Genomic DNA, 27,528 nt, shown 5'->3' with positions numbered 1-27,528 from the left:
TTATTCTTCAGCGACGCGGAGTTCAAAATAAATTTAAGGGTTCTTTCTACTGTTGATTGGCAATGTCTCGGAGGTGTATTAAGTTTGATTTTTGCAGAAAACACAGCCACAAAATGCAATTTCTTATCGGAAAAATAATAAGCTGCAATCGAACTTTTCAAAAAGAAAAGGCGAAGAGCAATTTAAAATAACAAAGATCAAAAACTATTTCTCTAAAAGTGCATGATTGTCCGTAGGCATTTATAGCTAAAATATCTCAAAATAAAATTTCAAACTTAACGGCTGTTCTCCCCGATTGTGTAAGCATTAAAGCAATTGCATTCATCCTTACTGTTAAAAAATACTTTAAAATTCAAATTCGATTTTATCTTATTTGCCAACAGAAATTTTGAAAATAAGCTCAAAAATTTATGTTTGAGTAGGGCAAGATACTTAAGTTACTGTTCGCAAAATTTTAATGCAATTTTTAAAGTTTTCTTATGAAAAATAATTTAATTTTTTTTTCTTCTTAGTAATTTAACATTGTCAAGGTTTCCCAAACAGGTAACAAAAAATGAAGTGTGAATCCAAGTTGCTAGTGATACTCGTGCTAAAAAAAGGAGTTTGATATTTTTTAAATGATACCGAGACGGAAATCTTTTATTCATCATTGATATGGACTTAGGAAAATAATTTTTAGAAATGCATCTTACACTTACTTGAATTCAAGCTAGTTTTCTTCGTGTTCTTAAAGAAATTAATTCGTTCTTTCATTTTAGCAATGTATTTATCTTTAAAATGCATTTTGATTAAAACTTTACTGCAAGTTGTTTTTAGTTTATTTTCTTAAGTAAAGGAAAATTTTAAATTTTCAAATATAGGAAATAAAAAAAACCGTTTTAATGACGCAAAATCTTTGATGCCAGAAAAATGAACTTAACATTAGGCGAAAATTAATAAGGATTTCGGAAATTCGCTCAAAAAAATCTGTTCTATTATTTAAAAATTTTTTTTTCATTTATGCATGTTCACAAACATATGCTTATTATATGTATATATCTTTCAAAAAGTAAAAGTAAGCTTTTAACACTGGTGCAGATTTTTATGGCTTTATATTTCATCTTAAAGAACAATACTTTCAGTTTTGGAAAGATCATGTGTCTCACTTTAGTACTATAACAATTTTATTCTTCGCTTTTGCCTTTTCTAATTATTTTATTTCATTTCCATTGAATGCAATTTATAAGAATGCAGAACATAATTTTGTCATTTCTAAGAATAAAATACATCACTCATGACATTTCTATCTATTCATCTTATCAATTTTTCATTCTACTTTTCTGCTAATTACTAAATCTTTTACTTCGTTTTCCTTTAATTTCACTTCATTTCTAAAAAATCAAATGCATCTTTTGTTACATTTCTAATTCTTAATTCTTCTAATGTTATTTTTAAGAATGTAAACCACATTTTATTTTATTTCAACCAGCTCTACCAATCATTTTTTTCTGTCATTACTTCGTTACTTATTCGTTTATTTTGCATTAATATATATATATATATATATATATATATATGAATATTTTAGTGTTATTNGTCGTGTCCCGTCACTTTCTTCCACATAGTGTATATATATATATATATATATCAATTATTATTAAAATTATTAAAAAACGACTAAAAAAGGGAAAAAAGTCTACAAAATTATAAAAATGACCAAAAAATATGATAGATAATGGTTAAAATGACTACAGATTTTAAAAAAATGCAAAAAAAAAAGTAATAACCAGTATCCTGCATATTGCAGATTTAAACAGTAGATAAAAACTATTATGCTATAACTTTATATTTTAATTTTGTATAAAACATAAAAACATTCAATCACTAAAATATTATATATTTAAATATATATATATATTTGATTCAAACATAGAAAATATCAATACATTTAAATCCCTTTGAAAATGTTAATAACATGGAGTCATTGTTGAGCTCTCTCAGTAATAGAAAAATTAAATTTGAGAAAACCTATTTTCCTCAAAGCTTTCCCTAATTCCCTTAATAGATTCTCAAAACATCTTTGTGATGCCAAAAGAAGATTTTAATGTCTTAAATATATTTAATACCTCTTTTTAAGCCAAGGCACATCCGTAATATCATAAAATGCATTCTTCTATCACATTAAATTTCCCTTCTTTATCATAAACAGCTTGTTTTCTTCACATAAAACATCAGTTCATATTTCCTCATCTGTGTTTCTTTCTGCAATTCAATTAAGCGACAGATAAATCCTTTATTTTCCTGATTAGAAATGAACAGATCCCAAATTGAGTTATTCAATCTAATGTACAGTCTCCCACGGTTAATTCAATTGTGCCCAAGCGCTCTTCCTTTACGTCTTTTGGTGCTCGAAACATGAAAAAAAATTCTTCACCAAAATTTCGAGTCTGATGTTTCATTTTGGGTTCTGATAATGCCCGAGACAGATGTATTACTAAATTACGCCGAGCTTCCGTAAAGTAAATAAATAATTAAAGAAGAAGAAATGCCTTTTCGAAACGAAGTGAAGTAATACCCACTGCGAGAAGTGGATTTCTTTGTCTGTAGAAATGGCAACGCAACAGATGAGAAAATGTAGAATAAAATGTTGTTGAACATTTGTTACTGTAATCAAAGTATTCCTCCTTTTTTTCTAAACTTATTCTTAGAATATTTGATTACGAAACATAAGATTCAATTTTGTAAATAAACTCAATTTATAAACGGAGTTCAGGATATAGAATGATTTTTAAAAATGTCTGTCAGTTCTTATTAGATAAAGGATGTACGAATTGATCAAATGAAATTAAAAACACATTTATATTATCGTCATTCCAAAAGATAATTTTTATTAGCTTCCTTTTCAATGAAAATGGCAATTTTCGAAATCAACGATAAAGCAACATGTATTTTCGAAAGATAAAGTTTATTAATTTAAATTTTAGAATACTGAATTTTTAAATATAAATAGTTAATGTATTCATTGTTGAATTATTCAAATATTTCTATTTAAAAACTTTCAACAATTAATCATTTTTATCATTTTACGTTTTACGATTATTTTAAAATACTTCTCTAATAAAGTTATAGGAAAGCTTTGCAAAAAATCTTCACTAATTTTTAAAAAATTTCACCATAATTTTTTCAGAAAAATTAATCTTTCTCTAAAAAGAAATTGCTGCAGATTTTATTTTTACTATCTTTTTCGTATGAAAAAGTATAGCTTAAAACTCATTGCAACAAATTATATTTTTGCATATTTTTAGCAAAGAATTAAAAGTAGCTTCAATGGGGGCTGCTTTACCCTGCATTCAGTGCAAGAAAAATGTATTCAGACTGGAAAGTAATTACCCGACTGCTGTCAGCTCAGGAAAAAACGCACGTAGAAAACATCAACGAAATAAGTACAAGTCAGAAGCAAACTTAAATACATCAGAGAAGATTAAAATAGCAGTGATAGATATGATCTAATGTCAGAGCAGGATGTCAACAAAATTTACTGGAATTAAAGTATCATATCCTAATTAAATGGCTTTTTTTTCCTATTATTTTGCAAATTCCGTACGCTCTTTCTCTTACATAAAATAGCATTAAGAATTTTTAAACGAATATAAAGCTCTAAATTATTATGTAGTAATTATTATGGCGAAAATCATTAAGTACAAGTAAAACTAAAATTCGAACACATCTTGTTTGCTTATAGTAACAGTTATGTTTCCATTTTTTTAATCCTGTCCAAATTATAGCTCAATTTGTTTCAGGTCGAAGAGATTATTATGAAAACGAGAAAAGAATTTTTTTCAATTACATGTCCATGTATAAGCATTTCATACAATTTAAATAAATCACACATTTGTCTAACCACATTTCGTATATAAAAACAAAAGAATTTGCAAATTCCAAAATTTTTTTCTAATTATGCCAGCGAAGATGGCAAAAAATATCGTTTTTATCATTTATTTTGAAATCTGAATTTGATAAACATTAAATGTTCATACAAATTTGGCAATTCAATTTTAAATGAAATGGTTTTTCGAAATAAATTTTTATGATTCCGAAAAAGGAAAAAAGAAAGAGAGAGAGAGACAAAAAAGAACCTTTCGATATTCAACACTTAAAAGCCAAAAACTGCTCTGAAGCATGGTGTAGAGTATCTTTGTTCAAATGTGTTAATCCTACTTTGCTCTCAAACAAGAGTGAGCGTAAATCGTGTTGGGGGGAACTGTCGCTCTTTGCAAGGGGGGAGACAACCCTTCAAAATGGGGAAAATATCAGCCACTGTCACATAGGGATTATGTCAGCTATGCGCAACACGCATCTGCACGTGCTTGAAAAGCAGGCATAACAATAGCGTAAATGCCTTTTGTGATTCATTACATAATATTCAGGCACCCTTGCTTACTCTTTTTTTTTTTTTAAATCTTATGAGTGTGTTAAGTTAATCAATTTATTTTTATGGGTAATAATTTGATGCTAAATTAACAAATCTCGGTATTTATTTTTTTCTTTCTTATTCCCACTCGATAGACACTCATCATTCAGGTATCAGTAGGACAGATTTGTTGGCCACTCTTTCAGGGGCACCATATTAGATGGCCCAACGTTGCTCCCTCAGATAGCTCAGGGAATGAACGAACATCCATATCTTGCGTCTTTAAAACTGTTATTCCTAATGTTTATATTTACACATTTTCATAAAAATATGGTTATAATTATCTTTCAAACCCATCCATGTTGCTCTCCAACAGCTTGCTGTTCGTCTTTGAGAAAGCTGTGATTTTTTCAGATTCTACCTCTGCCCTTCAGGCTTTGTCAAGCAACCCAGAAAATAGTAGTTCCCTTGTATTGAGCTGCAGAGAACTCATGAAGAGGATTCAGGGAAGTATTGCATTTCAATGGATATCATCCGATTGTAGTCTTCGAGGAAACGAAATGGTGGACTTTTTGGTCCAAAAAGGAACTTATATTCTTCAGAGATCCTGTAGAGATCTGTCCATCCATTCCTTTAAACTTGAAATATAAACAATCTTCAAACAATCGTTCCATTGTTTGGCATCTCACACTGCTGGAGTTAAGTCCTGGAAAAAGCTCTGTGGAACTCACAGTGTTCCGAATTCACTCCGTGCTACTGCGGTAGCCATGTTCAGACTTTTGATCGGACATGATTGTCTACGTTCTCATTTATTTCCCCTCAAGCTGACTACTTCATCAGATTGTCTTTTATGTAACTCTGGACAAGCCACGGTCCCGCAGTGAACTGATCGTTAAGACACGGTTCCCAGCAGATCACCGAAGTCAAGCATCACTGACTACGGTCTGTGTGCTAGTGGGTGACCACTTGTATCAGCCTGAGTGGGGACCGAGGGTGTGCGGTATTGGTCCTCGTTAAACTGTGCTACCTTAAAGTGCTCGACTTCGCGTGCAGGTCGTTGGGCTACCGAAGCAGGGGCCATCCCCTCTGCAGAGGATCAAAACTGTGATGGCATGTCTTCGGATCATCCTCAGGGATGTTTCCCAGACCATCGCCAATAGCCCATTGTGCAGCTCTAGTGCGACGTAAATGAACTACTACTAAAACAACAACAAGCCATGACTGCTGCGCATTTGGACACTTGCTCTGCACTGAAAGACTTTGACTGTATTGTTAAGAAGTACTGGAGAGCTAAAAGCCTAATGATCTAATAGTCAATGGCTAGCATTTGCTTAATAATTAACTTTTAAACCTAACGCAATTCCCTAACGATTGCTGTGCAAGACCCAAAAAGTTTGTTCTTAATGTGTATTTTCTCTAGGGAAAAATCTTAAAATTATAAAAACTATCTTAAAAATTATTAAATAAAAAAAACTAGAACTAGTTGATAATCGAGTTGATGAAACTCACTAAAACTGATTTGATTTATTATAATGCTGTGAAATCTGTATAAAAATGGAAACTTGAAATTGAAAATTAACTTAAAGGATGAAATTAATTAAAGATTGAATTGGAAAGTTAAAAAAATTCCAAAAATTTGACATTTTTAAAATTTCTGTTAAAATTGTATTCCTTAATTTTTCTTTAAAATATTTTTGGTTTCATTTATATTCAGAGATTTCTGATACTGAAACATTTAGCGAAACCGTGGTTCACAGAATATGCAAAAAAATACTTTTTAATGAGGAATTTTAAAACATTTTGGAAGATTAAAAATAAATGATAAACATTTTAATACAAAACACAATCATTACAAAGAAATTCCGGTGTGGAATATCTAAAATTAATACAAAGCAATACCGGAGTATCGAAAATGTATTAAAACCATCCACCTAACTTATGTTAAGTAGACGGTTTCAAAAAAGAACTAAAAATATGCCGATTTGCATTCCAAAATGTGGAAAGATTCGTAGGAAAAATAACTGTTAGCCATGAAATTTTAATTTCTGTTTCAAGTAATCGAAATATCTCAACAATCTTTCAGTTAACAAATAGAATATTTAATTTCGAAATTACAACTCTGAAGCATTTTAAAAATCTTACATAGGTTATGCTATGTTTTTTGAGTTATCAAACACATAAAAATATTTCTATTAAAAATATCTTCTCCGAATCAATAATAAAACTATTATTGAGTAAATAGTCCTTTTTAAAATAAAAAATGAATTGAATTAGCTTGTAACTACTCTACATTTTTTCTGACAGTTTCTCTATTGAATAACACAGAAGAAAGAAAGAAAAAAAGACTAATTTACTTTGCGGGAAAGCAACCTTATCCTACTTTCACGGTTTGACAGTTTAACTGTGATGAAATAAATTTTGTTAATAATTCAAAATATGGCTTTATAGTTTCTTTAATAAATATATCAATTATCAAAAAATCAGAATAAATAAATAATAGGAGGAATAAAATGCTGTTAAAATTCAGATTAGTCAATTAAAAATTTCATATAGTCCTTTTAGATAAGGAAATTACTCTTGATCGAAAAAATACAACATAAGCTTCAACAAATCCTGAATCAGGAGAAAATCTCTCCGCCTAATGAATATCCTCTCAACATCAAATGATTAAACGATATACTTTTTGCTCCATCAATCATTATTCATTCTCCAATCAACCAATCAGTTATCAGAGGGTGTCAAACGGCAGGGTTACTTATCACGATCTACAATCGAAACGATAAACATCTCAAACAATTTCTAATCGTACAACATCATTTATAAATAGGTTCCTGAAATACATAATAATTTCCTCCCCCAACAGCGGAAGGAGCACTTCATATTTTCCACCCCAAAATGAGGGGGATTGACATAGAGGATTATGGGTCACTTAGAACATTTTCTACCTCCCCATACAAACTCTCATAATATCCAGACCCTCATAATCAAGTGGTTTCAAGTTTTACAAGTTAACATTTATTCTTTATGGTGAAGTTTTAATAACTTATTCATTTTTCGTGTTTTTTTTTTATTCATTTGCTAACTTATTTTAGTTTTATTTTCATTTTTTTTTATTTCTTTATACTATACAAGTATAAAAAAAAATCAGGATAACTTAAGCAACAATAAAAAGCAGTACAAGATGGATTAAAAAAGCAGACGACATTTTTGGAACTGACTAATTCAGTCTGAGTTTTTATGAAGAAGTGTGGAAAATCCGAAACGGGAAGTGTAGGACATAATTTTTATTGAGAAATATCGTGTATTTTTCATTCATCTGTTTACTTAGTTAAATTTTACTTTCCTTTTTTTAAATTTATTTATGCTATTAGAGTCTATAAAGACCAGGTTAACATAAGCAATAATAAAAAGAACTACAACAAGATCGATTAAAAAAGCAGACGGTAATTTTGGAACTATTTTTGAGTTGACTAATTGGGTATAATATGAAAAAAACACAACTACTTCGATTTAGTAGGAACAACATATGACGCAATGCTAAACGAATGGAATTTAGTTGTTGTTTATTTAGTTATTGTTATTAGTAGTTGTTGTTATTTGTTTTAGTTGTTGTTGTTTATTTAGTTGTATTTAGTTTCAATAACTTTTCTTTATAATGCAATAAAATCTGGCGAGCAGCTATTTAAACGATCGAACACTTCGTTTGTTTATTTGTGGCTTGAAGTTAGGCTCGCAGAAAATGCCGTTCATGGGTTAAATTTAGTAGGAACAACACAACCTGTGACGTAGGCTATATTATACCCAATTCAGGCCGAATATTTGGGGAAATATGTAGAAAACCCGTCTCGGGAAATATAAGATCTAGTTTTCGTTTAGAAATATGGCCTACTCTTTAGAGGGTAAGGAAGTAAAGAAGTTTGAATTATATCATCTATTAAAGAATTTCCTTCTGTTCAACTATTTCAGATGTCATCGTATGAAAATCGTCTGAATGAATGGTTAGTGTCTGATTTGATTTAGAAATGGTAATAATCTTGATTGATATTTAAATAAATGTAATTTTTATAATAATTGAATCTTCAATTTTATCACTCGGTACAATATATTCTTCATTTACTACTTCAATTCATTTTTTGCATTTGTTTATTAAGTACTGAATGTTTAAGAACTATTTAAACCTGGATATAAGAGTGACACACATTTTCCCCATTTAATCATTGTTATCATTCAACCATGAGTGATCAATATTGAAACTATTAATGCAGAATATTATTTTAGCATATCTTATATCCAATCCATTTCTTCTTTGCTACTTTTCGATTAACTGGGAGCAAGGAAAAAATCGAAAAAACTGCAAACATCCATAAATTTTTATTTTTATTTTTTAGTATTTTTTATTCTTAATATTTTTTTTATTTTATTTATTTCTTTAAACGCTGAAAAAATGAACGTTAAAAAATTAAATAAAATAAAAAAAGTGAAATAGGTTTTTTTAAAGAAGTATTTGAATTTCCTTGCTCCCCGCTAATCGAAAAGTATATTTTTTTAGCTTTGGTACTTTATATTTTAATTTATCTATAAGCTGTTGCGACACTGAATTTAGTTTACTTTAATTGCGGCATTAATTTATCTGTAGAGAAAGAACTACGAGCGTTCTGTAAAGTATTATCCATATTTTTTATTGTTTAATACAACTCAAATTTATAATAATTTTAGTAACAAAAACTATGATTAATGGATACAATTTAGTAAAAAGATATATCTTATAATGCATGTAGATACATCGGAATTTTAAATATATATAACAAAGTATAATGGCGTCAATCAACTAACTATGCAGAACACATTAGTTGCGGAATAAATTACATTCTACTGCAAGTAAATCATTTTAGAATTCACGTCACAGTATATTTATTCACATCATAAAACACGTTACAATAATAGTTTTCATGAAACGCATCTCATTTACAACAATGTATCAACATTCAAAAAATTTATTAGCATCCTGTAAAGCAAAGTAGCCATTAAATAATCTAACAATATGCTTGACTCAATTTATAGCTGTCATTTGCGGCCAGAGCCAATTATACAGAGCCGAAAATATATTTACACGCATTAAATGAATTAGTTTTGTGCAACAATAATTTTCAGACGCGTGAAATGGCAACTAACCCGATTTGTGTATCTTTTAGGCGAGAGAACTGGCAACCGTGTCAAGGGGATATTTGTCGTCACTTCCTCAATGAATCACTGACTGCGACCACTCAAACCTAAGAAAGGAAAGAGTGAAGTATTGCGATAAGTGTCCGCAAAATACTACTTCCGAAAATTCTTATGAGATTATATCACGAATCTTCGCTAAAATTGGAATTAATTTATTCAAAAGAAGAACCATAATACTTTCATCATTTTTGTCAGAAAATATATTTTAAGTAAGTGCGGAAATACGTATTACATCACTATCAAAATTTAAACACTACGTTACAAAACAGAAATTTTAACAAAGCATGTAGTCTCTTAGAAAAATGGGTTCTACGTTGAACAATATTTGCGCCTTGAACTATAATATTGAGTAAATTTGCTAAAACCCTAACGAAGTGTTAAATTGAAACAGATTTTAGTTCAATTGGAGCCATAATATGTGCGCCTTAAACTATAATACTGTAAAAATTTGATTAAATCTTAATAAAGTTTTAAATTGAAGCAAAGTTTCCGTTCAAATGGAAATATAATATCTGAACCCTGGCCTATAATGTGTAAATTTGCTGAAACCTTAACACAGTGTTATATTGAAGCAAGTTTCTGTTAAAATTGAACCTTAGTATTGAGTAATTAAGTTTAAGATGTGTGATAAGGTGATCCACCTTAGCACCATGTTAAGTTACAGCAAATTTGAACGATGTTATGATTCGAGAAATTTAGGCTACTTATCTATTTTTTGAAAACAAACATTTTTATTTGTTCCCTGAGCTCGACAGTAAGACTTATTTTTAGTTCAACATTAATCAAGGCCATTTACCGTTCTGAATTCTTAAAAAAGTCTTTAAAACATCGAAAATGACAAAAATTCCTCAATATGTTTTCTGAAGATTGAAAGTTTGAACAAATTTTTTAGAGTAACATGAGGCGTAACACTTTGTTTTTCATCGGTTCTTTTTTAAATACTGTTGCATAAAAAGCTGTCAATGTTGATTGAAACTTTAAATTAATCAGTAACGGCTAATTATACTAAGTCTTTAAATTAATTCTGAATAAATGTTCAATAGCAAAAAAAAGTTTTTCTTTTCTTTTCTTTGTTGTCGGATATTACAGTTGATAAAAAAATAATAAAAATAAAATAAAAAAATAAATAAGAAACAAAAATCTTTTAGTTTTTCATTTTCACTTTCTGTTTCAAGTAGTAAAACTAATTATTTATTTATTTCATTTCATCTTTTAAAAAGTCCTATTCCTATTCTGGAAGTTCATCTCTAGGATACTAACTATTAAAGTATCCGTGAATTTCAGATTTAATCTAAACACATTTGACAAATAATTAGTATGTAACAAGTGCAAGTTTTAAACCTCAACGCTAGCAAATAACACAAATTCAATCTGCAAAAAAATATATAATTCAATAATAAATACTTAATCTGCAAACAAAAATGAGCACGGTTTTCGTCAGAATATGCTGTTGAATATATGTTTTGCCTCACATTTATCACAGTGCACTGTCAGTGCCCGTTCACTTTCAACCTTTTTTTTTCCCCAAACCACCCTCAATTATCGTACATGTAGTTAAAAATCCTTTTATTATTTCTAAGATAAAATCATACATAATGTAACTTTTACTATCCTCTAAAAATATGTTTCATGCTTGTTCATTTTAAATTTGCTTTCAAAGATACGAAAATAGTATCAACTAAATATAAAAAGTTTATTAAACTAGGAGAATCAAATTGACTTATCTGCGTTTCAACTTAATTTGAAAACCTGAATCTAATTCGCAAACAATTGTTTGCAAATTAGATAATAAGTTCACGAAATCCTGTAAAACCTTACTAAGAGCTTCAAAAGTAATTAATATTTCAATGAAATTTAATTGAAATTTAATAAAGAAATGAGAAAAAAATAATTAATGATGACTATTTTTAAATAAAAATGAAAAGTTCAGCAAAAGTGACATTCTTTTAAGTGTTTAAAATTTAGACTTAAGTGATTTAATTAACTTAATTTCATTAAATCTTATTCACTTAATTTTACATTTCAATACTTTGGCACTAATAAAATAAAAAATAATAATAAATGCAGAGAAGAAAATAAGGTATAAAATTATAATAAAACTTTAGAATAAGTATCTCATAAAACAGAAACGTCGACACAATTGTTAACATGTATTTTATAACTTCCCTTTTTTTGGTGTTTTACGAAATAGGAAGAAAATCTATTATGATTGTAACGTCCACCCCTATCAAAAGCCGGCACCTTAGAGGAATACTAATGGGGTTTCAGTGATGAAGAGTCAATTAAGACAGCTGCTACTCCCATTACACTACAATAACCCATTAATGGGAAAAGTTAAGGTTAACTTATGATAAAATGAAACAGTTTTTGGATTGATTTTTAGTAGTCACGAAAAATAGAAAACGCTATTGAAATAAACGGAAGTTTTAAAGATTAAGAGGGGGGAAAGCTTATATTCTTTCGAGTCAAGATGAAGTAGTGTAATTCTTTATATTTTACAGGGACATTCTTCCCCTTGCTCGCTTCTTACCCCAACCTCAACAATTGCTACATCATTATCCAAAGAGAAAATAGGTGTTGTTCTGGATTTTCCTTGCCCGCACACTTTTAGACAAAATCTACTTCAAACCATAATCACGATTAAAAAGTTATTAGAGTCTTAAAAAATTATGCTGTCATAATCATTTATGAAAAAGCAGTACAACAAGATCAAATAAATAAAAAAAAATCAGATGATAATTTTGGATAATCTAGTATTTCATTCTTTTCGATGCAGATTTTCTTCTTTTTCTTTTCGCCATCGAGCAATTTTGATGTACATAATATTAATTTAAAGTTAAATATGTTATTAATTATTTCTTATTATATTAATTTAAAGTATTTTTATGTTCTTTTTATGATTAACTTATTCATAACTACTGCCTTGCCCGGCGATAAATAAAATAATTTTAAACCTATGGAGAGCTTTATAAAAAATAAAATAATAACAGAGCATGTACCCAAATTTTTTCAAGTTAAAAGTCTCTTATGCAATATTATTGGCTGATAAAATAACATCAGTTTTTAATTTTGAAGTTAAGGTATGGAGAGTATAGGGAGGATTAAAAACTTCATTGTTGTTAAATAATTGTGTTCAGTACGTTTAAATATTTATACCGATAAAAAAAAATCTAAATGCACATTTTTAATACAATATTATTTTAAACAAGTGATTCCAAAACACAACAATTTTCGAAATCAGTTTTTCCTTTTCAATTTTTATAAAAAAAATATGAAGACTTAGTTTTTATAACACGATAATCAAACGTTATAAATAATTTGTATATTATGCAAATTTTGGTATGCTTTTGAAAATGAGTACAATCTCCATTTTTTAAATGTATTGACACATTTAGATTTTTACAAAAACTACATAAAAATTATTAAAATTACGGACCATCGTTATTGTTAATATTATTTTGAAACAAAAATTTTGAAGTAAACATAAATTTTTTTAATAGTGCTTGCAATTAATAATAAGTAAATGATTCTAAAATTTCGTAACTTATAAAATCATTTGCCTTCAGAATGTGTTTTCCCTCAATTTCATGAACGTAATTATATTACTTAAAAAATTTAAAAGTATTTTTGGTGTAATTTCGTAACATTAGTTTGCAAACTTCTTATTTCTCTTAGACATCTGAAATCTAAAGTTTATACATTCCTGTTATAAAAACCAGTATTATAGCAGTTAAGGAATAAAGATATTTTCGGCTTTAACTAATAAAGAATTATCTAGAGCATATTAAACACTATTTTAAAATAAACACTCGAAGACTTTTCACAGAAACAGGAAAACAATAAAATCTACTTCAAAATTTTTCCATAGTAGAATATGGACTAGTATTTTCTTTGGTATAAAAAATAAAGAAATGTCTCTTTATTGAAATTCTACGAGAGATTTAAACAAATATTGAAAAAGTTTATTCGAAATGAGCATTCAAGACCTTGAGAATTTGTCTCAAGGTTAGAAAACGTTGCTCTAAAGTAAAATAAAAACATTTTGCTGAAAAATTCAAATTATAAAACCTAAAACGTAAGCTTAGAATTGAAAATGTAAGATAAAATACTCTATAGTAACATTTTGTTTCTATTGTGCTTGCACGTAACGAAATAGTGCTAGCAAACGATATTTTTTTTTTTTTTTTTTTTTTNTTTTTTTTTTTTTTTTTTTTTTTTTTTTTTTTTTTTTTTTTTTTGTATTTCAGACATTATAGAAGAATCTAATTTGTCTATTGGACATGGATTGAATGCTAAAATTTAAAATATTTGTTTCAAATTTTCAGTTTCGATTGATTATGTATTAATAATAAATCCAGAAAGTCACTCACGGGCAAATCTAAAATTGTTTAAGTACCATAGAATAAAAAATATCTTAAATCAGATAATTAATGAAATTCTTTTCTAAAAAATGACTATTAAATATTTGGTGTGCTGTAAAACATTCCAGAACAAATTACGGTTAGAAGTATTGACTTTCAGGATGCTATTACGTTTTACTATAAAATTCCATTTTATCGTAAATTTTACGGAACGAAAAATCTTAAGTAGCGTAATTTTTACAGTAATATTTACTCTAAAACCACTGTAATTAAATTAATATTACTGTAAAAATTACGGTATAATATTTTACAGTAAAAATTAATTTTACGAATGATGCAGTCAGGCTACCATGACATTTTTATTGATTTTGATTCGGAATTTTTAAAATGTATATAGGATCTATTGGTTTATAAAATAGTCCCATCGCTTTCTACTGTTAAGTTAGTAGTCAAACTTTGAGCTCTCATTTTCTATTTCAAAAGAAAATGTTAAAACTACTTCCCTTGCATGCTGCTTATGTAAATCTCTTTATTTAAAATTGAAATTTCAATAAAAACAAAGCATGGATGGTTAACAAAAGGAATATTTTTTTAATTTATTATAATTCGCGATCGCAACGCTCGAGTACGCCGTCTAGCGGGAGCCTGTAAATATCGGACATTAATTTATCACGTTTTCATTTAGTTCCATCAAAGTCATTGACTGAATCAGACGCCATTTTTTAGCAGCAAATAAGAAACAAAGGAAAAGGCCGAAGAACTTGAAAAAAATCTCCAAAATATTAGTAAATCTTTCAGGAACAGAACACGCCAAACATTTGAAGAAAAATTCCTCAAAATTCTTTAATTTCTATTATCAACAAACTTGCAACTGATGACTTCCGATTTCGGATACTGTTACAGATGTGTGTATNAGATCAAGCATTTTTCTTTTTTAAATTTAATAAGCCACATTAAAGAAGGAACGTTGCAATGCTACACGCTACATTAACGACGTCTCCAGAGTAACTGAATGACGGTTCATATGGAAATCGCAGGTAAGCGTCTCATACAACAACGCCCCCTATAGTTCGTTGCGATCGCGAATAGCATTGCGCAGTATCAAAAATTATTCATTTCTGACAATCAAGTTCAGTCAGACTTATGGTTGCAATGTCAATAAAAATGCATCATCAAAATTCATATGGAATTTTTTTCACAGCATATAAGCTGATTTCTCAAAAATTGCTTACAATGTTGATTGATTATTGATTGGAATATTGCTAAAAGGTACAAATCAAAATCGAAAAAGATTTTTTTTTCTCTGTACACATAGCCAATTTCTCAAAACTTACTTCAATATTTTTTTGGAATATCAATAAGAATAAGACATTAAACTATATAAAGATTGATTTAACCGCAATTTCTTAGAAATTGATCTAATCAGGGCTCTAAAAACCGCCCGTCCGCCCATTCTCGGCGATCAAAAATTCCCCGCGGAAAACGAATTTCTCGAATCCGACGTCCGCGCTGACGGCCATTTTCCCGTTAATGTTCGTGATACTTTTTCAATTTTTGTTATTAGAATTGATGTTTTCTCTGTCTGGGAGTACTGCAGTGGTTGAAGGGGCTTTTAAGCAATGAACTTACAAAAAAACACATTGTGCAATGGTCTTAAACAAGAAGCGTTAAACGCAATTATGAACAAAAACATAAATGGAAAACCCCTTTCAGATTTCTGTGCAGAAACCTCTGTAAATCATTGGCTCGATTGTGGAACTGGCAAACGTCATATTTGATTCATTTAAGAAACGCAGTACCCTCGGATAAATTGACTTTCCAGATAACTTGACCTTTGTCATTTAAATTATTTCATAAAAGAAATAAGCTATTTCATAAAAGAAATACTAGGTTACTATTAGTAACCTAGTATTTCCTTTATTACTGTATAATATAATCCTAGTACTTGCAATCCTAGTAACTACTAATTCATTGTGCAATTTATATAAATGTTTTCAATAAATAAGAGAAAATTATATTTTTATTTATTTCGAAGCTACGGGTTAGTTTCAAAGGAGGAGGGTACATTGTTGAACAAGCCGTCATCGGGGACGGGTAAAATTTCTGAGTTTCTTCGAGCCTTGGTTCCAATAAAATTGTATCGATTAAAAAGTTTTTGAACACGAAGAATTCAAAAAATCGCAATTAAAAAAGAACGAACGTAAAGGCAATTTTCCATAAAAATCATTTGTCATCTTTTAATAAACTTTAGTATTTTAAATTTTTAATCAAATTTAAATTAATTTAGGCTTTGTTCATTAATCTTGAAATTAAAATAATGATGTGTAATATAATCTTGACAAAATTTGCAGGTAAGCGTCTCATACAACAACGCCCCCTATAGTTCGTTGCGATCGCGAATACTCTAATCTAAAAAATTTCGTTTGTGTATGACAAGCAATATTCAGATAAAAAATTATAAATCGTTTGTAATTTGTTAAAATCATAAAATTTAGTACAAGTATTATCATCAAAATATGCACCTAAATTTACTTTATTTTACCATCAAGAAGTGTAACCTTAACAAACTTATAATATATATTTTCAATCGAGATATTAAAAAAAAATTAAGTAATTTACAAAAATAATTTCAAACATCTTTTACTCTCCATTTAACTTTAAAAAACAATCATAATATTCTTACAACTCAAAAGAAAAGTAATTAAATTTTTTCTCAAAATTTATAAACTATTATTATCGAACTAATTCTTGAAACATAGTATTTTCCTTCAAAACAAAAATTTGAATAAAAATACAATATTTCAAAATAATTTTTGGATTGAGAAAACTTGCTGCAAGTTGAATAAAATTCGAAAACAACTTCTCACGTAATCCTCCTACCAAAGGAAAAATTCTCGAGAAAAACAAAGGCTTAAAAAATTTTGTTAATTTTTTTTTCTTAAATATTACAGCACTCATAAGCTTTTTCCCCAAAAACTATTGCGATATCATTGTAAATTTCTAAAAAAAAAAACTACATGTATTAGAAAATAATTTTTTAAATCTTATAAACATGATATTTGTATATTAATTACTCATAATTTTTAACACTTTGTCATTTTTTTCCCTTTTAAAAAATTTGCAATTTTTAAGTTCAATACTTTTAACTTGGTGCCATGTAAACTTTAATTTAAATATTATGTAAATAAAATGTACCGATGGCTATTGTTTTATCAATTATTTTTCTCAATTTTCTGATGACGTTCATTTTAATATTATTACAGTGCAATTTAAAAAACTATGACGTACTATCCTTCCAAATTTGATGTTGAAGAACCGAAGAAATTGTGTGAAAGAATACCTCAGGTAAATACCAAATCGAGCTTTTATATACAATTAAACGGGTATAAATAAATATAAAACTCTTATACCACACGTTAAATATTTTTGATTCCGAAAAAAACCAATATTAGCACACTTTGAATATCGTCTGTAGATTGTTTACATTTCAAAACATGTTGTCGAGAGATGGTAGTTGACTTCAATGCCGCTATACATTTACTGAAACAAAAATTTGCCCTTAAAATGTGTATGTGTGGTTTTAGTTGAGTAATAAGAATGATAATATTCTAGATTTTGAATCTCTGTAAACCGTATTAAATAATTTTATACAGCATAATTTCAATCCGATTCAGTTCTGTTACACCTAGTTCGAATTAATCTTAAAATTCCCTCTGTAAAACACGCTGTCTGACTTGCGAAGTAATTTTAGTTTAAAAATTAGTGTATTAGGGAGACCGGAAAGTAATGTCGTTTCGGTGCATTCAATATTCGCCAGTCTTAAAAACTAATTTTTTTATTTTTTCGATCTATTTAAATTCATTTTCTATCTTACACTGAAAGATTGTTGCTAACGAGGGTGAATACATTATTGATTAAAAATAAAATCTTGATAACAATTATCAAATTCACCGAAACGACATTACTTTACGGTCCCCCCAATTCATAAACATCCCATATTAATGATTCTTACTCTATATTGTCTCGCAAAAACAATTTTACCGACTTTTATGAGTATCTTACCTTACTGTTATTATAAATATTTGTGTTACTGAACTCTAAAAACTGTAATAGCTGTTTTACACAGAAAAAAAAAAAAAAAAAAAGCATGGTCAAAACAGTCGGAATATGGTAAAATTTACTTTTTTTCTGGCTCTATGTAAACAGCAAAAACCTGGGTAATTTTAAACTAAGCACTTTGAGGATTTAGGTAAAATTAATAATAAAATATGTTTCTACACTATGTGACAAACTTTGACAAATGTGGTAAAATTTAGTATTTCTATTATGATATCCTAGAGCGTGACATAAAATCCATTTATTCGGTTAAGTTTACTACTCAGTTTGGCATTTTTAACTATATACAGGTTTTGTATTTTTATGATGACCCTTAATTCTGAAAGCCAGAATTTCTGGTAGACGGTTGCCTGACGAATGGAAAAATTATCAAATGAATGAATTAAAAATGGTTTGTTTTGGTTTTATTAACCAGAATCATGTTATCGTTTGTTTGTTTTTTTACCGGAAATGTCATTACCATATAGTACGGTAATTTTACTTTATGTTTTTTCTTCATGAAGGGTTTGGTAAAAAAACATACTGATTTCCATTATGAAAATGCTCGATTTCATTATGGAATCAATATTAATTATACATGTTATGTAAGGAAAATTAAGTAAGCTTTGAAGAATTGTTATATTATGCTAGAATTTGCTCAAAAGTAAACTACATTAATTTTTAACTACTTCTTTTAAATAACAAATTTTCTTGTGAGAATTTCTCAGTTTCCTACCTTTTCTATTCATTGTAAATATGAAAATGAAAAGAAAGAACTTGATAATGGAATGGAAGAGTTACGTGATAATATTTAATTTAATTTCTTAATTTTTTAAACTGGGAGCGGGTAATCATGTTTGAAAGCTCGTAAGTTTCCGTTAGCTTACAGTTAACTTATCTTTTTAGCGTTAATGCAAACTTTTTCAGATTTCTTAGTTTGAAAATTGGATCAAAATCAGGGTGTGAAGTCCTGTAAGGTAATCAAAACCTTTGAAAAACCTTAAATTTTTGGACGAATTTGGACGAATATTTTGCTAATTCTTTGCAAATTGAATTTAAAATTGTAAAAATTGTTATTCCTTCTATTATGGGATATTAAAAAAATTGATCAGTTAAATGATAATTTCAAACTGAAGAACACACAGAAAGATTATTATTTGCAATTGTAGAATTTAAATCGATTAAAAGTTTTTTACTATCCAAAAATTTAGTTTTTCGGTGACCCTGACTTGGATATGGGAAGTTTTATTGTACTGAAAAAAACAACTAATTCTAAGCCCTGCTTTTTTTAAAAGCAAATGAAACCGAATGCATGCAAAAGCTATAACTTATCTAAGTTACACAAATAAATTAACTATATAAAAAAATCATTTGTTTAAAATAACATAAAATTCATTAATTTTCATTTAAAAAATTTATGTTGAATATTAATAAATAGGTTATTAAACAAAGCCCTATTTTTCAAACGAATAACAGAATTAAACAAAACAAATAAGGAATATGATGTCAACAAACAATTAAGTCAGACATTATAATATTCATCGACAGTAAAAATTTTGCAAATTTTGCCATGAATTTTCTCTTTAATACTCTAACACCTTAAAAACGAAACCCTTTAAAATAAAAGCATTCTGCAGTGCAATAGAAAAATCTTCGTAATCAAAATAAATTAAAAATTTATATTTTTATATATTTTGCATTTTTGTATGGCAAGCTACTTATAGCAAAAGATTTTTTTTCAAAAGTAAATCATTCTCATAATTAATCAGTTTTATCAGTTCTTTGAAATTCTATTTTACCGTCCATAGCCTTACCAATAGAAAGAAATCGTTGATAGAAAGAATACTTTTTTCGAAATCTATTATGAGGCACTTACTTTGTTTTTTCAATTACACGACAATATTCACTTCAAGTAATTCTGATATACATACACAAAATATCTATTTTTATTATATTTTAAATTATAATATGTTTTTGCATTACTATTTGAAATTAATTTTAAATTAATGGACTTCAAATAATTAATTATTTTTAATAGTATGTATTATTTTAATATGATAACTTAAACTTATGATCAAAATATCCAATATAAATTCTATCACATCTGCAGTGTATCCCAATTAAATAAAGCCGTTTTGATTTTTAGCCATAACTGGATTCAAGGAAAACCTCTATACAAATCAAACAAATATATTATGAAAGTTTAAAACTAAACACGTATTCACAAGGAGTTACTCACTTCCCGCTATACCTGGACTGGAAGAAAAAATGTCGAATAAATAAAAAGAAGAAGAAAAGAGTCTCATTGAAATAAAGCCTATTCTGATTACAGTCAAAATATCCGTAATATTTTTACATGACATTAAATATGTGATCTTTTATACCGTTTGTCAATTCTAAGATAATAATGACATTACATTGTGTCAAGTTTCAATGATGGCAGTCTTTAAATTCACCAGAGACTAAAACTGCTTTTTTTTTTTTTTTTTTTTTTTTTTTTTTTTTTTTTTTTGTATATACAATCTTACTGAGGATAACCCTTTACGTTTTCATGGGGATTAAGGTCATGAGAAAGGGTAGGTCATTCATGCCATTTGCCTTATTATCCAAAAAAACCGCTACATTAAAGATTTGGCAGCGTAATTGTATTCTTTTGCTGGAACATCCATTTAGGGTTGACAATTCTCGCTTTGAATACCAATAAATGAGTTCATAGTAGTTTTAGTAATCGGTAGCCAAAATAAGTTAAAAAATCATAACTGAACTCTTCCGTACAACAACTCATCAACTGTTTCGCTTTATATATCCTTCAAGAAATTTGCGATTTAAAAAAAATTAGCAGCAGTCCATGTTGAAAGCTATTCACAAGCAAAGGAGAGTAGAAAATACAAGAATTGAGATGACCCATACAGTTTTGCTTGCATATTTATTAAAAAAAGGTATTTAATTATGTAAATAATTTTTGTTATAAGTAATGTTTGCTAGTTCATAAAAAAATATTTCCATCATAATTTATTAAGATTTTAATCGGTTTTTTTCTTAATTTCTTTATTTGCAGAATATTCATTTACTAATTCCTAAAAAAATTTAAAATATTAAGAAAAATTAAAATAAATCTTAAACTTTACATTTTATTTAAATTTGGTCTTATAAATCTCCAACAAATATACCTGTTTAGAAAATTCGTGGTAAATATTTTCCGTGTTAAAAAGAAAAAGACAATGAACTGCAAGCAATATGATTTTAAAACTTTCAAGATTATATACTATATTTTTAGAACCAGAAAAATTTATTTCATTCGAAAATATGAATAAAATATTACAATTTTTAAAAAGAAAATCAATTTATTCATTGAAAAGAAATCCAAGTAAAATGTTATTGTAATGTTACTTTACTGTAATTATTGAAAATCCGTAAATGTATTTAATCTGCAAATGAAAATTAAAAAGTTAAAAAGTCAGCATTCCTTTAAAAAATCTCCTATATTTTTGCACGTTTATTTGACTAACGAATCTTCACTTTTAGACTTCTGTTTTACTAGTTAATCGCCAAAAGTTGAAAAACAATTTCTACTTCTTAGCTCTTTTGAAATTAAATTTCCTTAAAAAAAATACTATCAATTACGATATCAAAAACTTTAGAACATAACTCAAGCAGTTATTTTTTTCAGAACAAGAAATATGTAAATTAACAACTTTTGTATGAAGTTATCATATTTTAAGTAAAATGAACAAATTGAAAATGAACAAAATTTGAGAATGAACAAGCTATAAGCAAATAATCCAGCTGTTTAGCTCCTCTACTGTAGAAAATCTGTAAATGAGTTTTTGCTGCAAGTATACTTCACTAGTGGAAAAGCTAACAATACTCCTAACAATTTTCCCACTACTTATTCTAGCGCATTATAAAACAGCGGTCCCTAAATGGTGAACCAAGAGGTTACGTTCCCTGAAAGGTCCCTAGGATTACGAGAATTTAATTTTTTTTAAATGTGTTATGATTTTTGAAACTTGTTATTACATTTATATATTAAACAATAAATCATAATTCATTTGATATTATGATTATTCTTATAAAATTATTTAAGTAAAATGCCAGTAAAAAAAAGAAGCAGCAAAATTTATTTTAAAAAAATTTAAAAAAACTACATCAGTATTTGTCGTCGAATTTTTCAATTTAAAATAAAATGACCAAATTTATGAATAACGAATTATGTTTCTCGGATAACTATTCTCAACGTCTCTAAGAGCTTTTCAAATCTAGGATTCATCTTATTTTATTCATTTTCAGAAAAGGTATACACTTAAAACAAATTCAGAACTAGACTATATACCACTCCAACCCTGCGACTTTAGTTGTTTGACATAAAATCTATTACTTTTAAGAGTTTTATTGGTAAAACAACCATCGAAAAAAATTCATTATTTCCACTAAATTTATCAAAATAATCGGTAGTCTTCCTCAGATAAGTATGTACACACATGCCAAAATTTTCATTTATATATTTGAGGTTCCACAAAAAGATGCTCGATTATTTAGGGTTCCGTAGCAGTAAAAAGATTGGGAACTGCCGGTCTAAGACAGTCAACAAATTAACTTTTTTCCCCCCATCTTGATGTATCTTTGTTTACTCTTTTAGACTTTTAGTATCTTACAATAAATTTAAATAATTTGTTAATGGTTATCGGATATTCTTTTTACCTTTTTGTTTCCTCGCATCGATAGAAAATTTTAACTTCGCAAAAACTTAATTTGAAATAAAAGAAATACGACATAAATTATTAATTTTCAAATATATTGTTATTAATCATAATTTTTACTTATTTAATTACCAGCTTTAATATTTAAATGACACATACGGGTTAAAAAAAACTTAACTTGGAAATATTATAATTTTTGATGCTAAAATCTTATTAAATTTGATCTCTTTAATTATTCAATTGTACTCATGTCATTTTAGGTAAAAGATAAAATAATTATATGAACTTTTTTTAAAGTAAACATTTAACTTAAAAAGATTAGGTTAATTCTCTTAGTTTAATTTTCTCCAACAAGATTCATTTTCTTATTTTCTTAATTTAATTAATGTAAATTGCAATTTTTCAATTTAGTTATTATTATTGCAAATTATAAATTCGTTTTTGTTTGTTTGTTTTTTTTTCTTCTTTTATTTGTAAATTTTTGTTGACAATAATGTTTTTATGATATTTAAGTAAAGACAAGTTAGTTTGAACCTAAGAACTATTTCAAATTAGTATTTTTAATTTTATTCATACGAAGCACTGAAGTTGATATAAAAGGAAACCAAAATTTTCCACAAATTATACAAATGAAGTAATCTAATTCAAAAATTTAATTAGAGTAATTACAGCCAAGTTAAAACAAATCTTAGTTTAAATGGAGATCATAAAACGTTCAAATTACGCACAATTTCGTAAATTTCAAAATGAGTTCTTCAAATTTTTAGAAAGATTTCCGTAATAAGATATTATTTATTTTTGATTTTATAAACTTGCACTGTTTAAGCTTTGTTTTTTATTCTGTTGTTTCTCTATTATTTCAATAGTGTATAACAAACATAAAAAAAATAATAATTCACTGTAATGCTTTTATCTTCTGCTATTTTTATATTCTTTTAATAGTGAATTATTTAGTTCTTTTTCTTTTTTTTTTCACAAGTAAAATATTTTTCTTTTAAAATCTTCAAGAGTCATTTAACTATCTTGTTGATATCCTATTGAATACATACTTGTTTGACTTGACATGAATTTAGTTTCCTCGATACATTTTTATGAGTATACTTTGGAATCAAAGTATTTTTTTTTCCAAAACAAATTTTTTAATCATCTTTAAATAAGATATCTGTGATACTTACCAATAAAAACAATTAAACTATAAATAAATAATATTGATGAATGATCAATAGTTAAAATATTTAATTGCATTAATGAATCAATCGTAGACATTTTCACGAGAATTAACATTTATTTTTAATAAAGTAATCAGAATAAATTATTCACAAGAGTTGACAATTGAAAGAAAATATCATCTAAGATATATATTTTTGAATCGAATTTGAAATAAATTGAATTTCTAAGTAAAGAATATTTTAGAAAAACTTCATAAACAATAAATATTTGTATAATTTCAATAATCAATTAACACTTACAAAAGTTTTAAACCAATGAGAAAAAAAAAGCTTATTGGTATAGCATGGAAATGCTTATTGATGAAACTTATTGTCATTTATGCTTGCAGACTCCAAAAAAGTTTATGGGATGCTTTTTTATAATCAAAATTTTGACTTTTATTAGATATTACTCAGACTTCTATCACCGTATTAAAATTTTAAACCAATTTAGAATTAACTTTGAATAGAATTCATTCATAGGTAAGAATAGAATAGAATTCATGGAACTGAAAGTGTGAAAAGCACTACACATAACAGTTTTACTAAGTAAGCAACAATGATTTTTTATTGTATTAATTCGATAATTGTTTTAAAAAGATCATAGAGTTAGGCATTAACTTTCCAATTAAAATTATAATCAGTTAGATAATTTAAAAAAATTTTTAACTTTCTATGTGCTTATTAGTCTAATTTAAATTTAAACTTCAATTAGACTGAAAAAGTTATGTTTACAACTAGAATTTTAACCTTTTACGATATTAACCAGGCATTTTACACTCATCATTGTTGAAATTAAAAAATGAAATTAGAATTGAAACTTAAATTGAAAGTTTGAAAAACTTCAAAATAAAACAGTTTTTAAGCAGAATTTTGTCTCAACGTTCGATTTTTAAAAATCATCGAATTTAGCCGAAACAATTCTGAACAAAATCACATTTAGTAAGATGAATAGAAAAAATAATTGCTTACTTTGCTATATGCCTTTTGGAGATATGAATTATATTCGTCCAGAATTACCTCATGCAAGTAACACTTCAAGAATCACTTTTCGTTGGATTATTTCGCTTCACAAACAGCAATGATACTGGAGCCTGCCAGCCGCAAGACTCCGCCGCCAACTTCTCAGTAGGCGGGGCCATTTTATGACATCACTCAGTTTAAATTCTCCTATTGGTGAAAAGCATGCGAGAGGCGTTTCCCTAGCGGCAGAATGCCCTTAACAACATTCTAAATGCAGTCGTTAGAGGCCCAGATTTGAGGAGATAAACGAGTGATGTTACGAAGTGTTCAAAATAAAAACAAATAAGTGTGAAAAGAAACTAAGGAGCTCTTTCCTCCAATTAGAAAACGACGATTTGGAAAACGGCATTTTGTTGATTACCTCTGTCCACTAAAACGGAGATAAATATTTCTCCCGTCGATCTTCATGAAGTTAGCGGCGACCGTAGTGGCTTTCTAATTGCGTCGCTGAGCTAAAAGAATGGATAATAAGAATGAAAACGATAATGAAAAAAAAAGTCATTCCATTCGGAAGTGAAGTGAAATAGCGTTTTAATGTATGATTAATGTTTTGTAAAGTTATTAGAGGTGAAATAAAAAAATGAGGAGGATGAAGTTTGACATTTCGCTACTCGCTGCTCGAATCTTTTATATTTAATTTTTGACATTGAAAAATTAAGGAAACGTAGTAATCCAATGACGATTTTTTGAGCAATGGTTAACTTTGGGGCTTATAAGATCTTAATTTCCGATCCAATCTCATTCCCCTGGAAGTAAAATCATTAAAAAAATATTTTTTTCGCTCTTCTTCGAATCTTAATGGATCATATTTTATAATTGCGGTTACTTATTTCATTATTATTTGCAAGTTCCTAAATTCTTTGCGTAACTTTACGATATTGATTCTGATTAATGTTTGAACACTTAAGTAATTATTTAAGTTCGTTTCTATTTATAATCATTATTCACTAGACTAGGTCGTTTATTTTAACAGTTTTAATTATTTAAATTCATTAATTTCCTGCATCTAGTACCATTATTTTAATAGCATGATGTAATAATTTTAAGTTAGTTTGTTTATAGATAAAATAACATAGTTTTAAAAATGAAAAATAAAAAAACAGCAAATGATAAGTTTAAGTTTCGAATGAGATTATTTTTTGCTCCTCATTTTCCTTTATAAAATTTATAAACTGAGATTTGTTTTAATTAATGTGGTAGTTAATGGTTAAAACAAAGATTATATTATGAAATAATTTCATTTGATAAAAGAAATGTTATTTATTATAAGAAAGTTATTTTTACTAATATAGTTAAGTATAATTAGAAAGTCCTGTGTTTAAAAAAGTCAGATTCATATTTTTACATATTGGAGAAGATTTAATGTTTAATTTCAGACATTTTCTAATGAATTTGAAGTTCAAGCTTTTTCCTGTTCTTTTATTTTTTTTACTTTATTTATTTTAGAAAATTTGCAATTGTGTAAATTTATTTTTATAATGCATTATTTTACGTTGAACTTATTGTTCTGAAATCTAATACTACAATTTTTTTTCAAAAGATCGTTACCATTTATTGTAATTATTTATTATACCTTCTAACAGAGCTGTCAAAAAATGTTACAAGTATTTCTTACATAAGCGATTGCAAAATATGATTTTTAACATTGGAAATATTAAAAGCACATTGTAATTAACTTACGGTTAGTAATTACTTATAGTTGAAAGATTTTTTATTTAAAAAATACTTATAACCTTAACATGGCATAGTAATGAAAGATTTAATGAAATGATTTCTTAATTGAATAGTTAAAACTGCTATCATGTTGGTCAAATTAATGACATTAGCAATATTATAAAATGCAAAAGATAATATGGAAATAAAAATTAGAATTGAAATAGAATATTGAAAAGAATTGAATACAGGAAAGAACTATTATTTTGTTGCAGAGTTTTAATAAGTGTAAATGTATTCGATAATGTTGCTCATGACAAACTACAGACGATGCTTCAAAGTAGATAAAAGTATAGAGTACTTTTTATGCTATTCGTTAACTTTACTCTTGGAATCTTTTTGATGACTTTTTTCTGAAAACTGCAAATTTCCAGACAAGAGAGAAATTTTCTCGAAAACCACTACTTCAATAAACCTGGATTTCGGTGCAAACTATCCTTATATTTTTACATTAGTTTTAAAGAGAAATTTTACCCAAATATGTATTCGAAATAAATGTATTAGAAAAAATTTGATTTAGCATTTTTTTAAAACTTCTTGCGAGAAAAACATATATTTTCTGTAAATTTTCTGATCAATATTTCTATGAAAGCTCTCGTTAAATTAATGACAAGCGTGTATACTTTTTTTAAAAAATAAAGGGTTTCTCAAAATTGAGTAAAAATGTGTCATAATCGCATAAACAAATAATGCTCGAATTTAAAAATCCTATAAATTCAAATTTGAATCAGTATATACTAATATTTGAGCAAAATGCAAAGCCTCAAAGTGAAGGAAGAAATTAGTGAGAGAGATGTTCATTTTCTGTCAATGAA

At 27.4% G+C, this 27,528-nt stretch overlaps 1 protein-coding gene across 2 annotated transcripts in view; it reads right to left on the bottom strand.

The window, feature by feature from the left end:
- LOC107449984 (Dorsal root ganglia homeobox) overlaps positions 1 to 25,066 on the bottom strand; it is an 87,880-nt gene extending 62,814 nt beyond the window's left edge. For both annotated transcript variants that reach the window (XM_016065680.3, XM_016065679.3), the window contains exon 1: positions 24,950 to 25,066. The gene's annotated coding sequence lies outside the window, so the exon portion shown is untranslated. The remainder of the gene's footprint in view (positions 1 to 24,949) is intronic.
- Between the last annotated feature and the right edge of the window lie 2,462 nt (positions 25,067 to 27,528).

The sequence above is a fragment of the Parasteatoda tepidariorum genome, chromosome 6, assembly GCF_043381705.1.
Source record: "Parasteatoda tepidariorum isolate YZ-2023 chromosome 6, CAS_Ptep_4.0, whole genome shotgun sequence".
Taxonomy (NCBI): domain Eukaryota; kingdom Metazoa; phylum Arthropoda; class Arachnida; order Araneae; family Theridiidae; genus Parasteatoda; species Parasteatoda tepidariorum.
Note: the sequence above shows the minus strand (reverse complement) of the source record. Positions and strands in the feature narration are given on the sequence as shown.